The 19,747-nt window shown below is 37.6% G+C and overlaps 1 non-coding gene across 1 annotated transcript; it reads left to right on the forward strand.

Annotated features, from left to right (window-relative positions):
• The first annotated feature begins 17,634 nt into the window (after window positions 1-17,634).
• On the forward strand, window positions 17,635-17,768 carry LOC129400671 (small nucleolar RNA SNORA36 family). Its single transcript, XR_008627860.1, has one exon. It is a non-coding gene; the product is annotated as a small nucleolar RNA SNORA36 family (small nucleolar RNA).
• The last annotated feature ends 1,979 nt before the right edge of the window (window positions 17,769-19,747 follow it).

The following is a 19,747-nucleotide window of genomic DNA, read 5'->3' on the forward strand; positions in this document are numbered from 1 at the left end:
TTTCATTTTAACATTGAACTAAATAGGTGATCTTGGGAAATCCAATTCTTAGGAACTTGTTCTTCACCTAAAAACTGGAAACTATCACATTCATATGCATTATATTATGATGGTTACCACATTAAGTGCTGGCAAATATATAGAAAAGATTTAACTGCCCATCAATGTCTCTGTCCAGCTAGCATATCTTTAGCAGTAAAGCAAGTAAAGAGCAAGAGATGGTTTTAACCCGAGGGCACCACTTTTGTCAAGTGTATTTCCAAATGATAAAGCTTAAATACCATTTCTGAAGATAGAATTACTATGATGATAAAGGAAAAGCATCTAATGTATTAGAGGAGAGACTATATTATAAGCAATATCACTAAAATATGATATTACTAAAACGTTCTGGGATATAACTGTTTGGGGGTATAAAATGTGAAAATATGCTCCTTGACCTTTATGAATCATTAGAAAACAACATTTCGCAACATTTCAAGTAAAGTGGACATTTCTATAACATTATGGTAGAATATATCTGTCAAAAACCTCAAAACATTTACATTCAGAAATGATTTTTGTTAATAAATGAAGTAATTAAGGACTTATGTGCCTATGCACCTCTAGATTCACATCAAAAGTATTATAACCATTCTGGATTAGAGTTGTTATAACCCAATCTAAAATAAATAGCCACAAATCCTTATCTGGCTATTTATTTTTTGAATCACAAATTTATTATTCGAATCACAAAACCAATAATTAGAAAATTATTGAATAAGTATATTTAATTTAGAAAAACTCTATATTATTTAGATGAAGAGTAAACTAGTTTCTATGTAGAGTAACTTCAAATTATTTGTGTAGGCTTTTCCATCCATAAGTAAAGTGGAATCTATTTTATCATTACTTAAGTATGAGCTGTTTATGTTTTTTACCCAAATGGTGCTGTATGAAAAGTCAGAAAAAAGTAACTTTACACTTGAGAAGGGTTGGAGGGATAGCAGAGGGTAGGGCGTTTTCCTTGCCCCTCTCGGAGAGCCTGGCAAGCTACCGAGAGTATCTTACCCTCATGGCAGAGTCTGGCAAGCTATCCGTGGCATATTCGATATGCCAAAAACAGTAACAAGTCTCACAATGGAGACGTTACTAGTGCCTGCTTGAGCAAATCGATGGGCAATGCGATGACAGTGCTACAGTGATACACTTCAGAAAACTGGTAAGAATAATAACAAAGTTTGGGAACTAGAGCAATAGTACAAAATGTAAGACACTTGCTTTGCCCACCTGGGTTAAATTCATACCACCATAAATCATCCCCAAGCCCTCCAGGAGTGGTCTCTGAGGCAGGAGTATGCTCTAAGATTTCCAGGACTGCCCCTCCCCCACCAAAAATAATAAGAAGGTTAACTCAATAATGGTAAGTGATGCTGCTAGAATAAGTACTTGATGTGATTAATAAGTATCCTTCTCCCCAAAATATATTGTTGTTGTTTAGTCACTTGAATAGTTCCTAGAAAATTTCAATTGAGGTATATCTTAAAAGTATGCGACAAATACTCCAACATTTTCAAGGTCATCACTCGTATCACTTGTCCTCCCTTGATCTTCAATTTGCTCAAGCAGGCGCCAGTAACTTCTCCATTCATCTCTGTGGCATGCTAGTGTAGCCCAGTGGTATCTGCTAGCTACAGGATCACGAAGAGTCTCAAACTGTTCATTCAGGGTTTTGACGAAGAAGTTTGACCATCATATAGGTGGGTGGGCACTCCATCTTTTGATGTCCTGTGGAATCCAGTCAGTAACAGTTCTTGTCCAGTGGTCGTCTCTAAATCACATTTTATGTCCAGCCCATCTGATTTTCAACGGCTTGGCAAACGAGACAGTGTCCCTGATTCTTGATTGTCAATGGAGGTTGGAGCTCCGGATTCCTTCTCTCATGTGAGTGAAATGTGATACTCCAAGCATAGCTCTTTCAATTCCTCTTTGGGATACCTGAATAGTGTTCCCATCCTGTTTTTGTAGGGCCCAGGTCTCTGAGGAGTAGGTCAGTGCAGGAAGAACAGTGGAGTTGAAAAGATGTGCTCGTAGCTGGAGGTTCTTCATCCTCTTAACAACTTCTTCAACTCTCCTGAAGGTGTTCCACACTGCTCTCTTCCTCCTGTGCAGTTCTGGCGCCAAGTTGTACCTCATGTTGAGTTCTCGAGGTACACATAGCTGCTGCGTGAGTAGAAGTCATGAATAATCCTCTCCATTGCCCTTCTGGAAGATGTGATAGATCAACCATGATGTCGCAGGGTAGTCATCTTGGTCTTGTCGTTGGTGAAGAAGAGCCGAGCATTGCAAATACTTTTCCCAGCTTCTGCCACATCGGCCAACACTACTGCTCTTCTCTCTTTGAGGTCTCCCTTTATCGCTTCTCTGCACAGCTTTGCGAACTCAGATGTTAGCTTGTGATTGCCTGAGGCTCGTGCCAAACCACGTTGGCGAATGAGCTCTAGAGTTTCTGAAGACAGGCTTCTGTTTGGGCTTTTCTACTCTCAGCATTCCTCACGCAGTCATGGAGGTGCTGAACCAGTCATATTCCTCATAGATGTTGTCAACTGATGGTATCTTCCCATGTTGCCGCAATAGAGCCAAAGAGCTTTTGTGGGGTCCCATCCTGTCCCGCAGGGAGGACCCCTCGTGGGGCTAAGGAGGGGACGTAACGGAATGAACAGACGCAGAGCCAGAAGGAGGAAGAGAGAGAGAGAGAGTTTATTCACAGCAGTTACAATACTTATACCTCTTGGTGGGAGGGGGTGGTATGCATGCTTGGACCCCCACAGGAACAATAGTAAAATGTTGATCAGGCATGGCCGTTGGCTAGTGAGACAAGTGGTGAAATGATAAGATCACAGGAATCCCAAGCAGCCTCCGCTTGACTAGACGATAAGAGCCAAGCTCTGTAAGATGGCTCCCTACAAGCTTTCAGTTGGTGGTCATCCTGGGAGTTCTCTTCTTAAACGTAAACTTTGCAGTCCTTTCTCCCTTTTCTGTGAAGTAGAATTTTGCTTGAAGGAGACGGTGGTCCGATTCCGTTTGGGACAACAGCAACATCAATCAGGCAAAAGCATCGATTGAATATGATGTGCTCAATTTCGTTGTGGAGTATCCCTTGCTTCTATTCAGCCTTCTGGAACTATGAGTTACCTTGGATAACCTTGGTCGACATGATGAACTCAGTCTCTCACCCTGTTTGTTCCGTTCTAGGCCATGGGTCCTCATGTGGAGTTCTTCGGCATCCTTCTCGGTCCTATCTTGCCATTGAAATCACTGACAATGATCTTGTAGAAGGTGTGGTCTTCTTTATAAAAGTTCTCCAGCTCCATGTAGAATTTCTCAATTTCTTCTTCCTCATAGTTGGATGTTGGTGTGTAGACGATGAAGAGAGAAACTGCTGGCAGTCAGCCACATGTATTCAAGCGTAGTCATCCGATTTGGGTTGTTATGCATTCGAATGAATCAATGCTGTGGCCAAGTTTGTGTTGACAAGGACACCGACTCCACAGATACCTCTGTTATTGCATGTTCCGAGGAATAATTCTTCTCCAGTGTTGAGAATGGCATGATGTGATTGATGCCTTGTCTTTTCGGCCAGACCAATGATGTCATACTTGATCTTCTGTGCTTGCACCATCAGGTCCTTGATGGAAACTTCTGATGCCAGTGTACATGTGTTGAACGTACAGACAGTCACTTTAGTTCTTTTTTGTTTTGGCAGTTTAGTTCGTCCCTGACATTTTATTAGTCTCTTCTTGCTCATCCTTCTTAACTCTGCCATACTGGGGGCTCTTTCAGTGTTAGGCGAATGAGGCCCATTGTTGTTATTGTTTTTGGCATATCAAATACACCAAGGGTAGCTTGACAGGCTCTGGCGTGCAGACAGGTTGATCTTGGTAGCTTGCCGGGCTCTCTGAGAGGGATGGAGGCTTTTAGTGCAGCCTCTAATCGCCCTTATAGATGTTCCCATGGTTCACACCATATTTCAACCCCATCAAATATGGTGCTGAAATTATGGAAAATGGGTATTAAGTGTCTTATGGTGTGTTCTACCCGAGTGTCTGAAAAGTGGCCTGGAGTGTGGCAGTGGCTGTGCAGTGGGAGTTTCAAGGTCATGAAAATGAAAATGCTAGAGAGATACATTGGCAGAGAGATTCATTTCTGGAGAGATTGTTCAGATATTTCTCTGTTCTCTGCTTTGCTTTCTGAGTGGAGTCTCACACTACTTCTCTCTATTATACAGATTTTTATTGGTAGAACTAGGGAGTCATTTTACCTTTTTCCTGTTCCTTTTTCACATCTTGTTCCTACCATAAAAAGTAAAACAAAGTAACATTTGTCAGTTTTTCACTTATCTAGACAATATGATAAACTCTATTAACAAATGTTCTAGTACTAAAGGTCATATACTTCAAGAAGGTTAAAATCTATGAATTAAATTATAAACTGTAGACTTTTTAATTATATTTTATCCAAGCAAACCTCTCCTAAATATTAATATGCTGTAATATTTATTCATAAAGGTTTTAGGTGATAAACTATCAATAAGATGGGGTCTGTCAAGATGGCCCATTGAATGTACATCTCTAGCACAAGGAACTTCCTTCTTGCAAGGAACTTTGCCACACCAGTTGTGACTACACAATAACTAAAGACTTCTTCTCCAAGTGTTTACTGAACATTATATTGTATCACTGTATCACTGTCACCCCGTTGATCATTGATTTACTCAAGTGGGAGCCAGTAACTTCTCCATTCATCCTAGCCCTGAGATTTTAGCAGCCTCTCTTTACTCGTTCTTCCCAGCAGTGCCGCATTGGAAGTTCTTTCAGGGTAAGGGGCATTGTTACTGTATTTGGCATATAGAGTATGCCATGGAGATCTTGCCAGGCTCTGCTGTGCAGGCAGGATTCTCTCGGTACCTTGACAGGTTCTCCAAGAGTGAGAATTAGGCTATAAGAGGTCAAACAGCTGAAAATGCAGCCACGCACTTCTGGGAATTTTGTTTTATAGTCTCTGTATCTTGGCCATTGATGGGATTACACAGTGCCAGGGGCAATTTGTGGGTGTGGCTGCTGAGCCACTGGAAAATGGGGAATCTGGGTGGAGGAGGCTCATTCGCAATCAGAGATGGCTTGGAGATCTCAGCCCCGGTTCCCACACACCTAGGTTCCTCAGTCATCACACAGATATCAAAATTTTGGGGGGGTACAGAATACAATAAGACTAGTACTTCTTAAAATCTCTATATTGCAGATATTAACAATAAGAATATATCTGCATAATATTCTATTTCTATAAATGATAGAAGAAATCTTTCTTCAGAATTTTTTTGGCATTTTCTTGTTTTGTTTTGTTTTTGTTTTTGGTCACAACCACCAGTGTTTACGGGATACTCCAAACTTGATAGTTGAGGATTATTCTCTGTAGTACTTGGGGGCTGATGCAGGGACTGAGCTTGGTCTTTCCAATTGAACCTTGGTCTTTCAAATGTAGAGCATGAAGGGCACTTACTGTTTGAGCCGTCCCCTTGCCATCTTTTGAGAATTTTAAAATAGAAATCTATGTTGAATTTTCTAAAGAAATTCAGATCAATAATGTGAGTCCGTGTGTGACTCAAGCACACACAAACACACGCACAATTAAAAAATAATTTTAAAGAAGTCCTTGGATGCCATAGCAGATCCAAATGCAATTCATATCCACTTAAAAGTGTTTTAAATTTAGCTCTGAATATAAAGGTCCACTAAATAGAAACACATACTTTTTAAAAAGGAGCTTGATGTACCAAGTCAAAAGCCCGTCATGAATGGTACTGAGCAAAAATAAATAAAAGATCCAATTGCTCAAAATGTGTATATAAGAATTCTCAGGTATAAAATATTATGTATAAAGATATGTTTAAATATATTGCTTTGGCATAACAGAGCAATGATAAAACTAGGAACTATTTCAAGTGTGTTCAATTATTTTAAGCAAGAAGTACAGATAGGGGCTGGAGCAATAGCACAGTGGGTAGGGTGTTTGCCTTGCACACGGCTGACCCAGGTTCGATTCCCAGCATCCCATATGGTCCCCTGAGCACCGCCAAGGGTAATTCTTGAGTTCAGAGCCAGGAGTAACCCCTGTCCATCGCTGGGTGTGACCCAAAAAAAAGCAAAAAAAAAAAGAAGTGCAGATATTCTCGATCGTTAATATTAATCATTGAAAATAATGAATATATTGGATGCATAAAATGAAATTTGAATTCTATAAATAATAGTTGCCAGAATACAAACCTGAACAAATAAGTTAAAATGTATCACCCAAAGGTAAAAATATAAGAATTATACAAGAAATTAAAAGAAATAAAAAATTTAATGAGATTTTCAGCTCTACATTTTATGCAGAATCCAGGAGAAAAAAATGCACAAAGGAATATAAAAATACCTACTATCTATGTGGAAGAATTGATAAAAATATAAATCTGAGAGTTAATTAAATTTTAAACAAGAAAACTAGAATTTTATGATGTGAAAATTATCAAAACTATAGAATGCATAAGGTAAAGCTTATATGAATAGAAGCAAAAATTATGTCAATATTGCTATAAAATGTATGAACTTTGGAGGCTTAAACCTGTGAAATTAACCTGACTATAAGAGTAACTGAATATAGAATCTAAAGAGGAGAATGATATCCAAAATCATTGATCTTAACTCACATCACTGGCTGGATAATGAAGTCAACCTCTTAAGAAGTGCAACATAAAAAAATGGGAAAAATGTGATGAATATAATTATAGTCAGATAGACTGGGTCTGGGGATATTGGTGGATATTACTCTTGGGTTCCTATGGTTATTCATATAAAAATATCAAATAGATAGGTAGCTATATAGATAGATCTAGATCTAGATATCTAGATATCTATTTATATCTGTATCACCAAATGAGAGTTCTTAAGCAGGTATTTATATTTACGAGTAATCAGCATCAGGGTGTTAATTAAAACCTCAGGAAAGCATAAAATTATCTAGAAAGAGATTATAGTGAAGAGTTAAAAGCTAGTTGGGGTATTGTAAGGAACTCTAAAATCTAACTGCTAAAAGTAGTAATTTGTAAAAATGATCGCAAATGTAAAATCAAGGTGTGGGTCACAAGATCAGTAATTTTTTTACATGGGGAAAATTGAAGCATAACATTAGTAAAACCAGATATACTTCAAAAAAAAACTGTCAAAAGCAGTATGAGAAAAGATGTGTCCTCTGGACTTATCAAGCTGGTGCATTTGAGGACTTTAGCAAGATATGTTTCAGTTGGCTGAACTGAGGAAATAGGTTAGAATGAGTTGAAGGTAAGAAAAAAAAAATCCACAAATGTGGTTTTAAGTTAAGTTGGAACAGTTTTTCAAGAAATTTATCTGTAAAAGCAAAGCTTGAAAGACTGGATTCTTAGAAAATATGTTACATACAATATTTAAATATTTGAATATTGTATGTAACATATATATTAATATATGGTTGGGAAGAATGAAATTTTTAGATAAATATCTAATAATAATGCCTCCCTTTTTAAAAATTTTATTGAAACACTGTGGGATAGTTATAAGCTTTCATGTTTGGGTTACAATAACACAATGATGACATTCTCCACCACCAATATCTCTGGTATACCCCCATTTTCCCACCCTCCCCCTGCCTCAATGGCAGATAATAATCCCCATACTCTCTCTCTCTCTCTACTTTTGGGCATCATGGCTTGGAACACAGACACTGAGAGGCCATCATGTTTGGTCCATTATCTACTTTCGGCACACTTCTCCCATCCCAACTGATTCCTCCAGCCATCATTTTCTTAGTGACCTCTTCTCTATTCCATCTGCCTTCTCCCCTCCGCTCATGAAGCAGGCTTCCAGCTATGGGGAAATACTCCTGGCCCTTGTATTTACTGTCCTTGGGTGTCAGCCTCATGTGATCTTATTCTATATTCCACAAATGAGTGCAGTTATTCAATGCTTGTCCTTCTCTTTCTGACTCATTTCACTCAGCATGATACTCTCCATGTCTATCCAGTTATAAGCAAATGTCATGACTTCATCTCTCCTAACAGCTGCATAGTATTCCATGTGTAGATGTACAAAAGTTTCTTTAACCAGTCATCTGTTCTAGGGAACTTGGGTTGTTTCCAGATTTTAGCTATTGTGAACAGTGCTACAATGAACATATAGGTACAGATGTAATTTCTACTGTGTTTTTTTTTTTTGCATGCTCGGGATATATTCCCAGAAGTGGCATTGCAGGGTCATATGAAGCTCAATTCCTAGTTTTTGAAGGACTGTCCATATTGTTTTTCAGAAAGGCTGGATCAGTCGGCATTCCCACCAACAGTGTAAGAGCATCCCTTTTTCCCCACATCCACGCCAGCACTGGTTCCTTTTGTTCTTTTGAATGTGTGCCAGTCTCTGTGGTGTGAGATGGTATTTCATTGTTGTTTTGAGTTGCATCTCCCTGATGACTATATCACATAACTGATGTGGAGCATTTTTTTTTCATGTTTCTTTTGCTCATTTATATTTCTTTTTTGAGGAAGCTTCTGTTCATTTCTTCTCCCCATTTTTTGATCAGGTTGGAAGTTTTTTCTTATACAATTCTACTAGTGTCTTGTATATCCTGCATATTAATCCCTTATCAGAGGGGTATTGGGTAAATATTCTTTCCCATTTTGTGGGCTCTTTTTGTATTTTGGTCACTGTTTCTTTTGAAGTGCAGAAGCGTCTTAGTTTGATGTAGTCCCATTTGTTTATGTTTGATTCCACTTGCATGGTCAGTGCTGTTTCATCCTTAAAGATGCTTTTAGCTCTGCTAAGATGCAACCCAGGTGGGCGCACATGTGTGCGGCTGCTCTGCTGCTGACCAACCACAATCCGGAGACCAGCCTATTCTTGGTACCAGCCGCTCCTCGCAGAAATGTCTCTAGACTGTGAACTATGCCATAGCCCCAAGCCGGTCGAGGAGGGAAAAGGTCTTTCTCTCTAAGCTTTTTTCCCCATTTTGGGGAAAGATGGTGTGGCATCCACCATCCTATAAGGACCATTAAGGAGGTATGAACTTGGAGGCGCGGGAAGCAAAAAGAAAAAAAGGTACAAACTTGCAACAGTGGGACGCACGGGTGATCTTAGGACAGGGGCGATACAGGCGCGCTCTCCGCCAAGATGCAACCCGGGTGGTCACTCATGTGTGCGGCCACTCTGCTGCTGACTGACCATGATCCAGAGGCCAACTAGACTACTTTTGGTACCAGCATCTTTGCAGCAATGTCTCTAGACTGTGAATTATGCCATAGCCCCATGCTGTCCCAGGGAAGGAAATGATGCAATTTCTGACATAAATCTCCTTGAACTTAAGTTACTAAAATACTAAAATACAGAAATCCCAAACCAAAGAGACTTTCATATCTCTTCATTCTCAGCAATGGAAAACTAATTATCAAAAGCTTCCTTTTCAGCAGGGCTGTTTTTTGGGGGGAAAGTCCAACAACAATAGTGAGTTTTGTGTTGAAATATGGAAATGTAATCAAGGTAAAGAGAAAGTGAAGTGAAATTTATCAGCTACCCAGGCGGGGGTGGGAGCTATACTGGGGTTTTTGGTGGTGGAACATGTGCACTGGTGAAGGGACAGGTGTTTGAGCATTTTATAACTGAGACATAAGCCTGAAAGCTTTGTAACTTTCCACATGGTGATTCAATAAAATAAATATTTTTTTTAAAAAAGCTACTTTTAGCTTCAATGTCATGGAGAATTCTACCTACATTTTATTCTCTGTATTTTATAGACTTATGTCTGGTATTGAGGTCTTTAATCCAGTTTGATCTGACTTTTGTGCCTGGAATTAGACAAAGGTCAGAGTTCATTTTTTTGTAGGTAGCTATCCAGTTTTCCCAGCACCACTTGTTGAAGAGGCTTTCCCTGTTCCACTTCTCATTTCTCGCTCTTTTGTCAAAAATTAAGTGACCATATATTTGGGGGGGTCTTTAACAGGATATTCCATTGGTCTACAGGTCAGTTTCTAGCCCAATAACTTGCTGTTTTAACTACTACTGCTTTGTAGTTGAGTTTGAAGTTGGGGAAGGTGATGCCACCCATCTTCTTTTTCCCGAGGATTGCTTTAGCTATTCGTGGGGGTTTATTGTTCCATATGAATTTCAGGAGTGTTTTGTCTATTTCTTTGAAAAATGTCATTGGTATCCTGATAGGGACAGAATTAAATTTGTACAGTGCTTTGGGCAGTATTGCCATTTTTGATAATGTTAATTCTCTCCCTATCTATGATAAGGGGATGTGTCTCCATTTCCTCTTTTACTTCTTGAAGTAGTGTTTTGTAATTTTCCTTGTATAGGTCCTTCAACTCTTTGGTTAAGCTGATTCCAAGACACTTGATTTTCTGAGGTACTATTGCAAACAGAATTGTTTTTTTAATGTCTCTTTCTTCTCTTTCATTATTTGTATATAAGCCATAGACTTTTGGGTGTTGATTTTGTAGCCTGCCACTTTACTATATTGACCTATTGTTCTAGGAGCTTTTCTGTAGAGTCTTTAGGGTTTTCTAAGTCTCCCCAAGCACAAAAGCCCTGACCCAGATGGATTCACTAGTGAATTCTTCCAAATCTTTAAAGAGGACTTACTCCCAATCCTCTTTAAACTTCTCCAGGAAATTGAAGTATCAAAAACACTTCTAAACTGTTTCTATGAAGCAAATATCACCCTGATTCCAAAAGCAGACAGGGATACCACAAAGAAAGAGAACTACAGACCGATATCCCTAATGAACACAAACAAAAAGACCATCAACAAAATATTAGCAAATAGAATCCAACAACTCATAAAAAGATCACACACCATGACCAAGTAGGATTCATCCCAGGGATGCAAGGATGGTTTAACATTCTCAAGTAAATCAATACAATTCATAATATCAATAAAAAAAACAATAAAAACCATACAATCATGTCAATAGATGCAGAGAAATCATTTGAGAAGTTCCAGCACCCGTTTATGGTGAAAACTCTCAGCAAAATGGGCATTGAAGGAACTTTCTTTAATATAATCAAAACCATCTACCACAAGCCCAAGGCAAGTGTCATTCTCAATGGGGAAAAACTAAAAGCCTTCCCTCTAAGATTGTGCATAATACAAGGTTGCCCACTTTCACCACTCCTATTCTATATAGTACTGGAAATCCTGGCCATATCAGTTAGACAAGAAAAGATATCAAGGGCATACCAATAAGAAAGGAAGAGGTCAAGCTATCACTATTCGCAGACTATATGTTACTATACGTAGAAAACCTCACTTATTCTGTGCCTGAATTCCAAACTTTCTCAGGCACAGAAATTATGTATTGCAGACAATAAGAGATATAATCTCTATCAATGTGGTTCTCAATATGTTGTCTGTAGCTAACAATATTGGATAATATTTTTAAAACTTAAAAAACCTGAGGCTTTCTCGTTAAGTCTGTATTCTTACTTGAACATCTATCTTGCTTGCTAGTCTCTATGTATCCTTGTTTGCTTTTTCTACTCTGAAGAAGCCTGTGTCTCTTGTATGTACATTTCCTCTTTCTCAGTCCTCATTTTTTTTTCTAAGTCAGTTTTATTCAAGAAAATCTATCTTGCTTCACAAAAAAGAAGTTATAAAGCCTGAGGATAGGAATATCAGACAGTGATTTTTACAAGTGATTTTAGTGCATGCTGAAGTTTGAGAATTACTGTTGTTCTGTAAAAGAAGGAAGAATAGCAAGAGGGGTTTTGTACAATTTGGTTTATGATTTAGTAAATGCAAGTTAAGAGGTTTCCCACCTAGTATCTGGAAAGATAACACATGGGTTCAGGAGACTTAAAACTGTGGCCGAACCCAACTGAATTGCTTGTATTGTGTAATCCCTGAAGTACAGTGAGGTGTAACCCTGAGAACCCCCAAGTGCTGCTGTGATGTCTCTGGTAACACTTGGTACTGCAGGACCCGAGTAAAACCACATCTTTGAGCTCTCAAATTGAATCACTGAGAATTACCAGGCAATATCTCTGGGCTCCTGAGTTTATGGGAACCCATGCAAAAAAGAAATTTCCAATTGGTAACTCACATTTTCTTAGAGTTGCCATATCTGGAGGGGTAGGACACCTGTCTTGCATGCTACTGCCACAATATTACTGTAGTCAGGAACACTGTCAGAAGTGATCCCTTAGGAAAGACCCAGGAATAAACCCTGAGTAACTAAGCATAGCAGACACTTAAAAAGAAAAAAAAAAAGAGCTGACAAAGAATAAGAGGGGGAAAAGTGTTACCATTAGTGAAAAAAAGCCATGAATGATTCAATTTGTTTCATTTATTAGGTTTGTGGGCAATAACCGGTGTTACTCAGGACTTACTCCTCACTCTACACTCTGGGATGACTCCTGGAGGACTGTAGGATGACACTGCTTTGTCCTTTCCCCCTTGCCACAAGGAGCTTAGGTTTATCGGGTCACATCCATCACAGTGCTCCCGAGTCCCTTCCATTGCTTTGTTTATCTGTAACCACTTCTCTATGCTCTCTTCCTCAATCAGTTAATCAGCTTTGCCCCCTAATCAGACTCTATTAATTTGTAAGGTTAGATCTTTCTAGGGCACTGAACTTGTATTATAAATTAATATTGTCTTTCTCCTTTCCTTATGTCTTTTGGATAGTTTACTTTAAACCAATGTCCTTTTTGTATGGAGAAAGGAAGAGAGTTAAATTATGCTTTTGTATCTTGTGATTTTATTGGCTTTGAATGTTATTCATTCCCGAGTATCTGCTTTCTTCACTTAAGCCTCAGTTGCCCTTAGTTCCTAGCACCCCAAAAGCAGGGTCCTGATGGGGACTGAAAGGACCCAGGGCAAGCTGTGAACTGTCATGGCATCGATATGGGCCAGGCCAAAGCGCCATGATTCTTAACTATAAGTTAAGAGCTTGATCATGGGCAAATGCTATTATGATCCAAAAGCAACGATGAGACTAGGACCCTGCTAGGAATAAGAAAGACTAATCTGGCCTGACCATTATAGTTTGATATTGAGATGACCCCAGGAGAGAAATTCTATAAGCTTAATGCATCTCTTACTGTGTCCATACAAAATGATTAATATTCACGAATCACGAATCATGAAATCCCGTTGATGGTCAATTTCTCTAGCGGGCTCAGTAACTTCTCCATTTGTCCTATCCCTGAGATTTTAGAAGCCTCTCTCCACTCAGCCTTCCCAACAATGCAGCATTGGAGGCTTTTTCAGGGTCAAGGGAATGAGATCCAGCTTGTTTCTGCCTTTAGCATATGAATATACCATGGGAAGCTTGTGAGGCTGTCCCTTGTGGGCAGGAAACTCTCAGTAGCTTGCTAGTTTCTCCCAGGGGGAGAAGTAGATTATAAGCTTCTGGGAGCTTACTTTGAAGTCTCTGGATGTTGGCCATTGATGGGATTACACACACCTGGGTTCCTCTGCCGGTACCTTCATGTGTGAAGCTTGTCCGAGCATGTGGAAAGGGGCCTTGAACATGGCTGTGGCTAGGTTCCGGGTGATCTTCGGCCACTGGGAGTTCTGCTTGGGCCCCGGGGAAGACAGCCAGGCATGCAGGCAAGAGAATTTCTGCTTGTTGGACAAGTAGAGGAGAAACACACCCATGGGATTCTGCCCTTTGGTGGATCATCCTGCTGAAAGAGAATCTGTCCTAGAAGAAGCATCCCCTGAGGGAAAGAACTTTAACCCTATTGATTGTGACCACATCTATGTACAAGCCCCAACCCCTCATGCTGGGGGATTTAACAGGATGTAAGAGTGGTCTGGGGGTGCCAGATACGGGAATTCCAGATCCAGATTCAGATCCAGAGTGAGAAGGAGAATGAAGTAGCATGGGGGAGGGAGAAGCAGGAGGAGAATCAGAGGAGAATGGAGGAGAATGGAGATGGGAATGGAATAAACTGTAACTGAGACCAATCAGCCTAGCTCCTCTTCCTTTCTTTGCCTATCTGCCCTTTTGTGTGTTTACCCATATGTGGTTCTGGGGATCAAAGCAGTTTGGCCTTGTGCAAGAAAAGCATCCTACTCACTGAACTATTGCTCTAGCCCAGAACAGACCAAATTTTGAGGAGAAAAATTTGTTTTCTCCTCAGTGTTTCATTCAAGTGTTTCCTTCAAGAAACGAAATGACTAGAATAATATAGTGAAATTTCTCAGGGTTGGTTAGGGGTACTTCAAGTCTTATTTGAGCTTGATAATTAATAAAACTAATAGTGGTACTCAGATGATGTGCTGTGTGACTGTGCAAAATATCTGAATAGTTCAGTTGTTTATGTGGGGGAAAATTAATTTTTATGTTGCAAAACAACATCAGTGACATTAAAGTAGTCTGAGAATGATATAAAATAATTTAAAATATTTTATCTGCATGAGACTAGAGGTTTAAAGTTGGTAGGACTGACTGTTGATCAATACATTCTTAAAGTGAGTAAATTAGTCAAGTTAAATTTCATAAGAGATAATTAACTTAGATTTATGACTAGACAAACAAATTAATTAGTCCTAGAATTATATCTAACATTGGCAGTATCACCAAGATGGGCAGTAATTTGAAATGAAGTGAGGAAGTTGATTTAACATGGCTAGTAAATTTTAAATCATTGTGATAACAATCTATTTAAGACAGAACCCAAAGATCTCCAAATCCCAGATTTACAGCTTCATGTAACTATTTCCATATGTAATAATGACCAACTCTGTTACTAAGTGAAAACCATGAAAACACAGAAATGACTGTTCATTGCTGAGTTGCTGCTTTTATAGTTTTCTTCGTCTTAGATGAACAATTAAGGTAAGATGGTCAAAAGAAAAGATAAAGCTTAATATGCGTGAAATCTGTAAGAACATATATTCAGAAGATCAGAAAGTGAGGAATTGACCACCGTCTGCCAATAGTAGGCATTAACCAATCTCCTGTCTGAGAGAGCCACTTTGGAATTGGCATCTGCCAGGCCCAGTCAGATCCTCATTGATTTGAACCCCAGTCAACATCTGAACCAATGTCAAGAAAGAACTTGGGTCAAAAACCACCCATGCAAGTTATTTCCTAACAACTGACCCACAGAACATGAGTGAGACTTTTATATTAAGCCATTAGTTGGGGCATGGTTTGTTATGCAACATTTATGTGACTATGTCATCTAGATGCATTATTGTCACCCAGAATTATCAGAGAAAAAAATGTAGAAAGGAAAATAGAAGCACACTTCAGAATAGGTTTGAAGAATGGTGCATTCCTCACCAAATTGTTGTAGAAAATGTATGTCTCTGTGTGTGATAGAGATGCTTAAGTTTTATGAATACACGCCAGTGCTTTTAAAGTGTGACCTCACTTGATCCTTGGCACTACACATTGCATATGCTTACCGAAGAATCACCAGGCGTGATCCTTAAGTACAAAGCAAGGAGTAAATCTCTGAAGCACTGCTGGGGTTGGTCTTCAAACAAACAAAAAATTTAAGTGTGGAATAAAAATGAAGATAAATACACAGACACACACACACACACACACAGGGCCAAAGGAACAGTATAGGAGATAAGGCATTTGCCTTGCAGGTAGTCATTCTTTGTTAGATCCCTGGAACTTCTTATAATCTCCTGAGACCCATCAGGTGTGACCCGTGAGTTTCTGAGCATCCCTGGGTGTGACCCCGAAATAAAAAATAACATATACAATAAAACAACCAAAAAAGATGTAGGATGATTACCCTAACAGTTTCTCTTTTTCTTATGCTAGGCTAATTACAATTTTGAAACTATAAAATTAAACAATCTTAAATCTGGATGAGCAGAAAAAGATAATTAGTTATATTTACTTTTCTTAATAAATTTCTAGTACCCTATACCTCTACATACAATGAGACCAAATAGTTGCCTAAATATTAAATATTTATAGGATATTTTTCTGGATCAAGATAGTTTAACTTTGCAACTATGAGAAGCTATTGCCCCCCTGGCCCAAATAAGAAACAACTGGGCTCTGGTGACACCTCCAAGGGTGCAGGACTCACTTGCATGCTAGAGGTCTGGCTTCGATCTCTGGTACCACATGGTCTCCAGAGCACTGCCAGGAGGGATTCTAAACACAGAACTTGGTGTAGCCCCTGAACACTGCAAATAAATAAATATAAAAGAAAAGAAATAACATCAGAGGAAGAGCAGCCACTTTTCCTGTCCTATGTCACTGTCTGTGAGGTAACTTTTATGTGAAAGTATGAAAGAATCAGTAGGAAATTCTGGGTAGGGTGAAAAGGTAGTGTGGGAAACCGTAGAATGGAAACCACTGTACCAAACCCCAATCTCAGTGGCAGGGATGGGGAGGGACGGTGCAGAATACTGAATGTTATTTCTATTATATTTAAAATAAAGAGATAATAAATACTATTTAACTTATTTTTAACAATTCTAGATAGTGCTGTCAATTTTTTTTCCAGCACTTTCATTGTCTTTTTAATTGGGCTTTGTAAAACCATTCTTTCCTTACAGATGAAGTATTTTTCACTTCCTTTGGAGATAACTGAATCTCAATATGCTTGCAAGTTTTGTGAAATCACAGCAGAAGTAATCACAACACTCTAATACATGCCTAAATTATGTAAATCAAAGTGAAAATGCAGAGTAATAACATGTTTATTTTTATAATTCTATAACTCTTAAAAGATATTTCATAATTTCTTTCTCAAATGAACCAATTAAAAAATACAAAGTTTTTTTTTAAATTATTAAACTGTAGCATTGAACATAAAACTAGGTCAGGGTTTAGTTTCATGAACAATGTAATGGCAGTATATGAAAGAGGAATGAAAGAAATACATCAGATCCCTTTGATTAATATTTATGTTGCAGCTATATTTGTCATGTACAGATGATGAATTAAACTTGAATATCTTAACCATATGGACATGAGAGATGAGCAATCTCCTGGGCAATTATAAAAGAGACCTTGCTAAAACTAATAGAATATTATTCACTATTATGTCATATATATGCATATATCCATATATATATAAGTAAACATCAGCCATGCTAGTTTAAAAATGAATTTTAAAAAGTGGATCTGGTAGACAAAGTTAATAAACAAAAAGGGAATATTCAGGCCTTTAAATTTGTGGTTACATTATTTAAATAATGAAATAATATATTTTAAATTTTTATTTGAGAATATGTTATAATTTTTTCAGGAGATTAAACAGGAAGGTAGCATGTATTTAACCAAAGTCTATTTAGTAATAATCTTTGTATACAATAAACAAGTAGGTATACACATAAATTTATGTTTTGTCACAAGGAATTTGTGTTTAAATTTATTAAAATTATGAAAGATGACATAAGCACAAGGAATAAGTTAAATATAAGATGAATGATACACCAAAGAGATAGGATGTCAATTGTCTGTCAAAGTTTTTATATTTATATGTTATATGTTATTTAAAATGTTTTTGTATTTATATATTATTTATATGTTATTTAAATATTGTTATTTATATGTTATTTAAAAATACATTTAAGTCAAAATTTCAGAAAAAAGAAAGTGGAAACCAAAGTGTTGAGCATTGGTCAAGGCTGCTTTCCTGTTTTGATAATTAAACTTTAGGACATGAAGATAATGTCTAGAAGAGATGACTGGGTAGAAGGTTTATCTCTATTCATTTCCTTCCCAGCCTGCAAGAAAATAAAGAAAGGAAGTTGGATATGTACATGTACCTACTGAAATGCTATATGTTCAATTACTACTTGAATTTAATAGTCGAGTTGGTATTAATCTCCATTCCAACCCCATGGGGCCCTCCATCTTAGATCTACTGATATTTGCATCTATCTCAACCCTGACACTAAAAATTTCAGTTTATTTCTATAACAAGGGTACATTTTATGCAACCTTTATTCAGAAATACCTTTTTCTAGGCTTTTGATTTTTTAACAGGGCTCTTCTATTGGTTTTATTCAAAGCTGAAATTACACTCATTTAATGCAGAAATACTCTGTTTATCTACTTATCCTTTTAAAAGCCTGTAGTAGCTTTGCATAGTAGTACTCATTTCCCATTCAAACTTGAAAAGAAAAACTATATTTTCTGTCTATAGAGTAGGTCCAGTACAGAGATTTACATTTTCAGAAAGAATTTCAGAAAATAGTGAATAGAACACACTTGATAAGACAGAAGTTTGTTAAGAAAACAGGCACTTTTCTAAGACATGGTCCTTAGAAAATTGCTATTATATAGAGTGTAAGGAGATAAAGGATTGATGACAATGTTTGAATAATGTACTATAAGAGTTAGACTATTCATCAGAAATAATAAATGTGCAGTTTTGGTAGATCTATATCTATATATTTTATATATATCTAAGTGCAATTTTAAATGGTTAGTTTCCTAGTTATCTTGAATTTTATATTCTAGAAGTTTATTAATGTTTATAACTCTGAGTTTCTTTATTTTTTCTTATTTATTTTATTTATTTGTTATTTTTTACTTATTTATTTTCTTTATTTTTATGCTGCTTTTTTAAAATAATGAATTAAAATGAGATACATAGTTACAAAGTTGTTCGTGATTGGGTTTTGGTCATACAGTGTTCAAACACCCATCCTTTCACAAGTGACCATTTCCCACCACCAATGTTTCCCTTCTGCCTCCTCACCCCACCTCTATTATACTTCTAATTTTCATCATCATCATCATCATCATCATCATCATCATCATCATCATCATCATCATCATTATTATCATCCCGTTGATCATCAATTTTCTCAAGCGGTTTCAGTAACATCTCCATTCGTCCTAGCCCTGAGATTTTAGAAGCCTCTCTTTACTCTTCTTTCCCAATGATGCTGATTCCAAGGCTCTTTCAGAGTCATGGGAATGAAACCCATCATTGTTACTAGTTTTGGCATATGAATACACCACGGGGAGTTTGCCATGCTCTCCCATGTGGGCAGGAAACTCTTGGTAGCTTGCCTGGATCTCTGAGAGGGAAAACTAGGTTATAAGAGGGAGCTTGGTTTTATATATATGGATCATAAAACTTCCTAAACTCAAATATTAATGTTTAATTTTTTAAAAAGATACTTGATATTTTTATACTGGTATCTTAATAGAGAAAATAATTCTTATGTTTCAATCTTTGATAAATGTGGCTATTATTTCTATTTTCTTTTCGTTTTGGTCCACACTTGTTGATGGTCAGGTCTTATTCTTTGCTCTGAACTAAGGGATCATTCCTAGCAGTGCTCTAAATACCATATGTGGTGCCAGGAATCAAATCCATGTTGGCCACGTGCAATTCAAACACCCTTCTGGCTATACTACCACTTGGCCTTCTGTGATGAAAGTTTAACCTTGCATTGCTGTGCTTTTTGGGAACTCTGTGGTGTTAAACAGGTGTGAGAGTAGGTATTGTATTTGTTTCCCTCACACTGAGGGTAGGTATTCAAACTTTTGTTCTTACTTTTAATGGCAGACTACATGTGATTGTTCTTTCCCGATAAGGATCTTAGTAGAATTTACCAGTGATATCACAGAGGCTTATGGCAAGACTCGTATCAAGTTGAAGATGAATCAACTTGTATTCATCTTCCTTGATAAATACACAATTATTGATTGGATATAGTTCTTCTAGATATAATTGAAATATTTAATCTTTCTTTG

The sequence above is a fragment of the Sorex araneus genome, chromosome X (genome assembly GCF_027595985.1).
Source record: "Sorex araneus isolate mSorAra2 chromosome X, mSorAra2.pri, whole genome shotgun sequence".
NCBI classification, from domain to species: domain Eukaryota; kingdom Metazoa; phylum Chordata; class Mammalia; order Eulipotyphla; family Soricidae; genus Sorex; species Sorex araneus.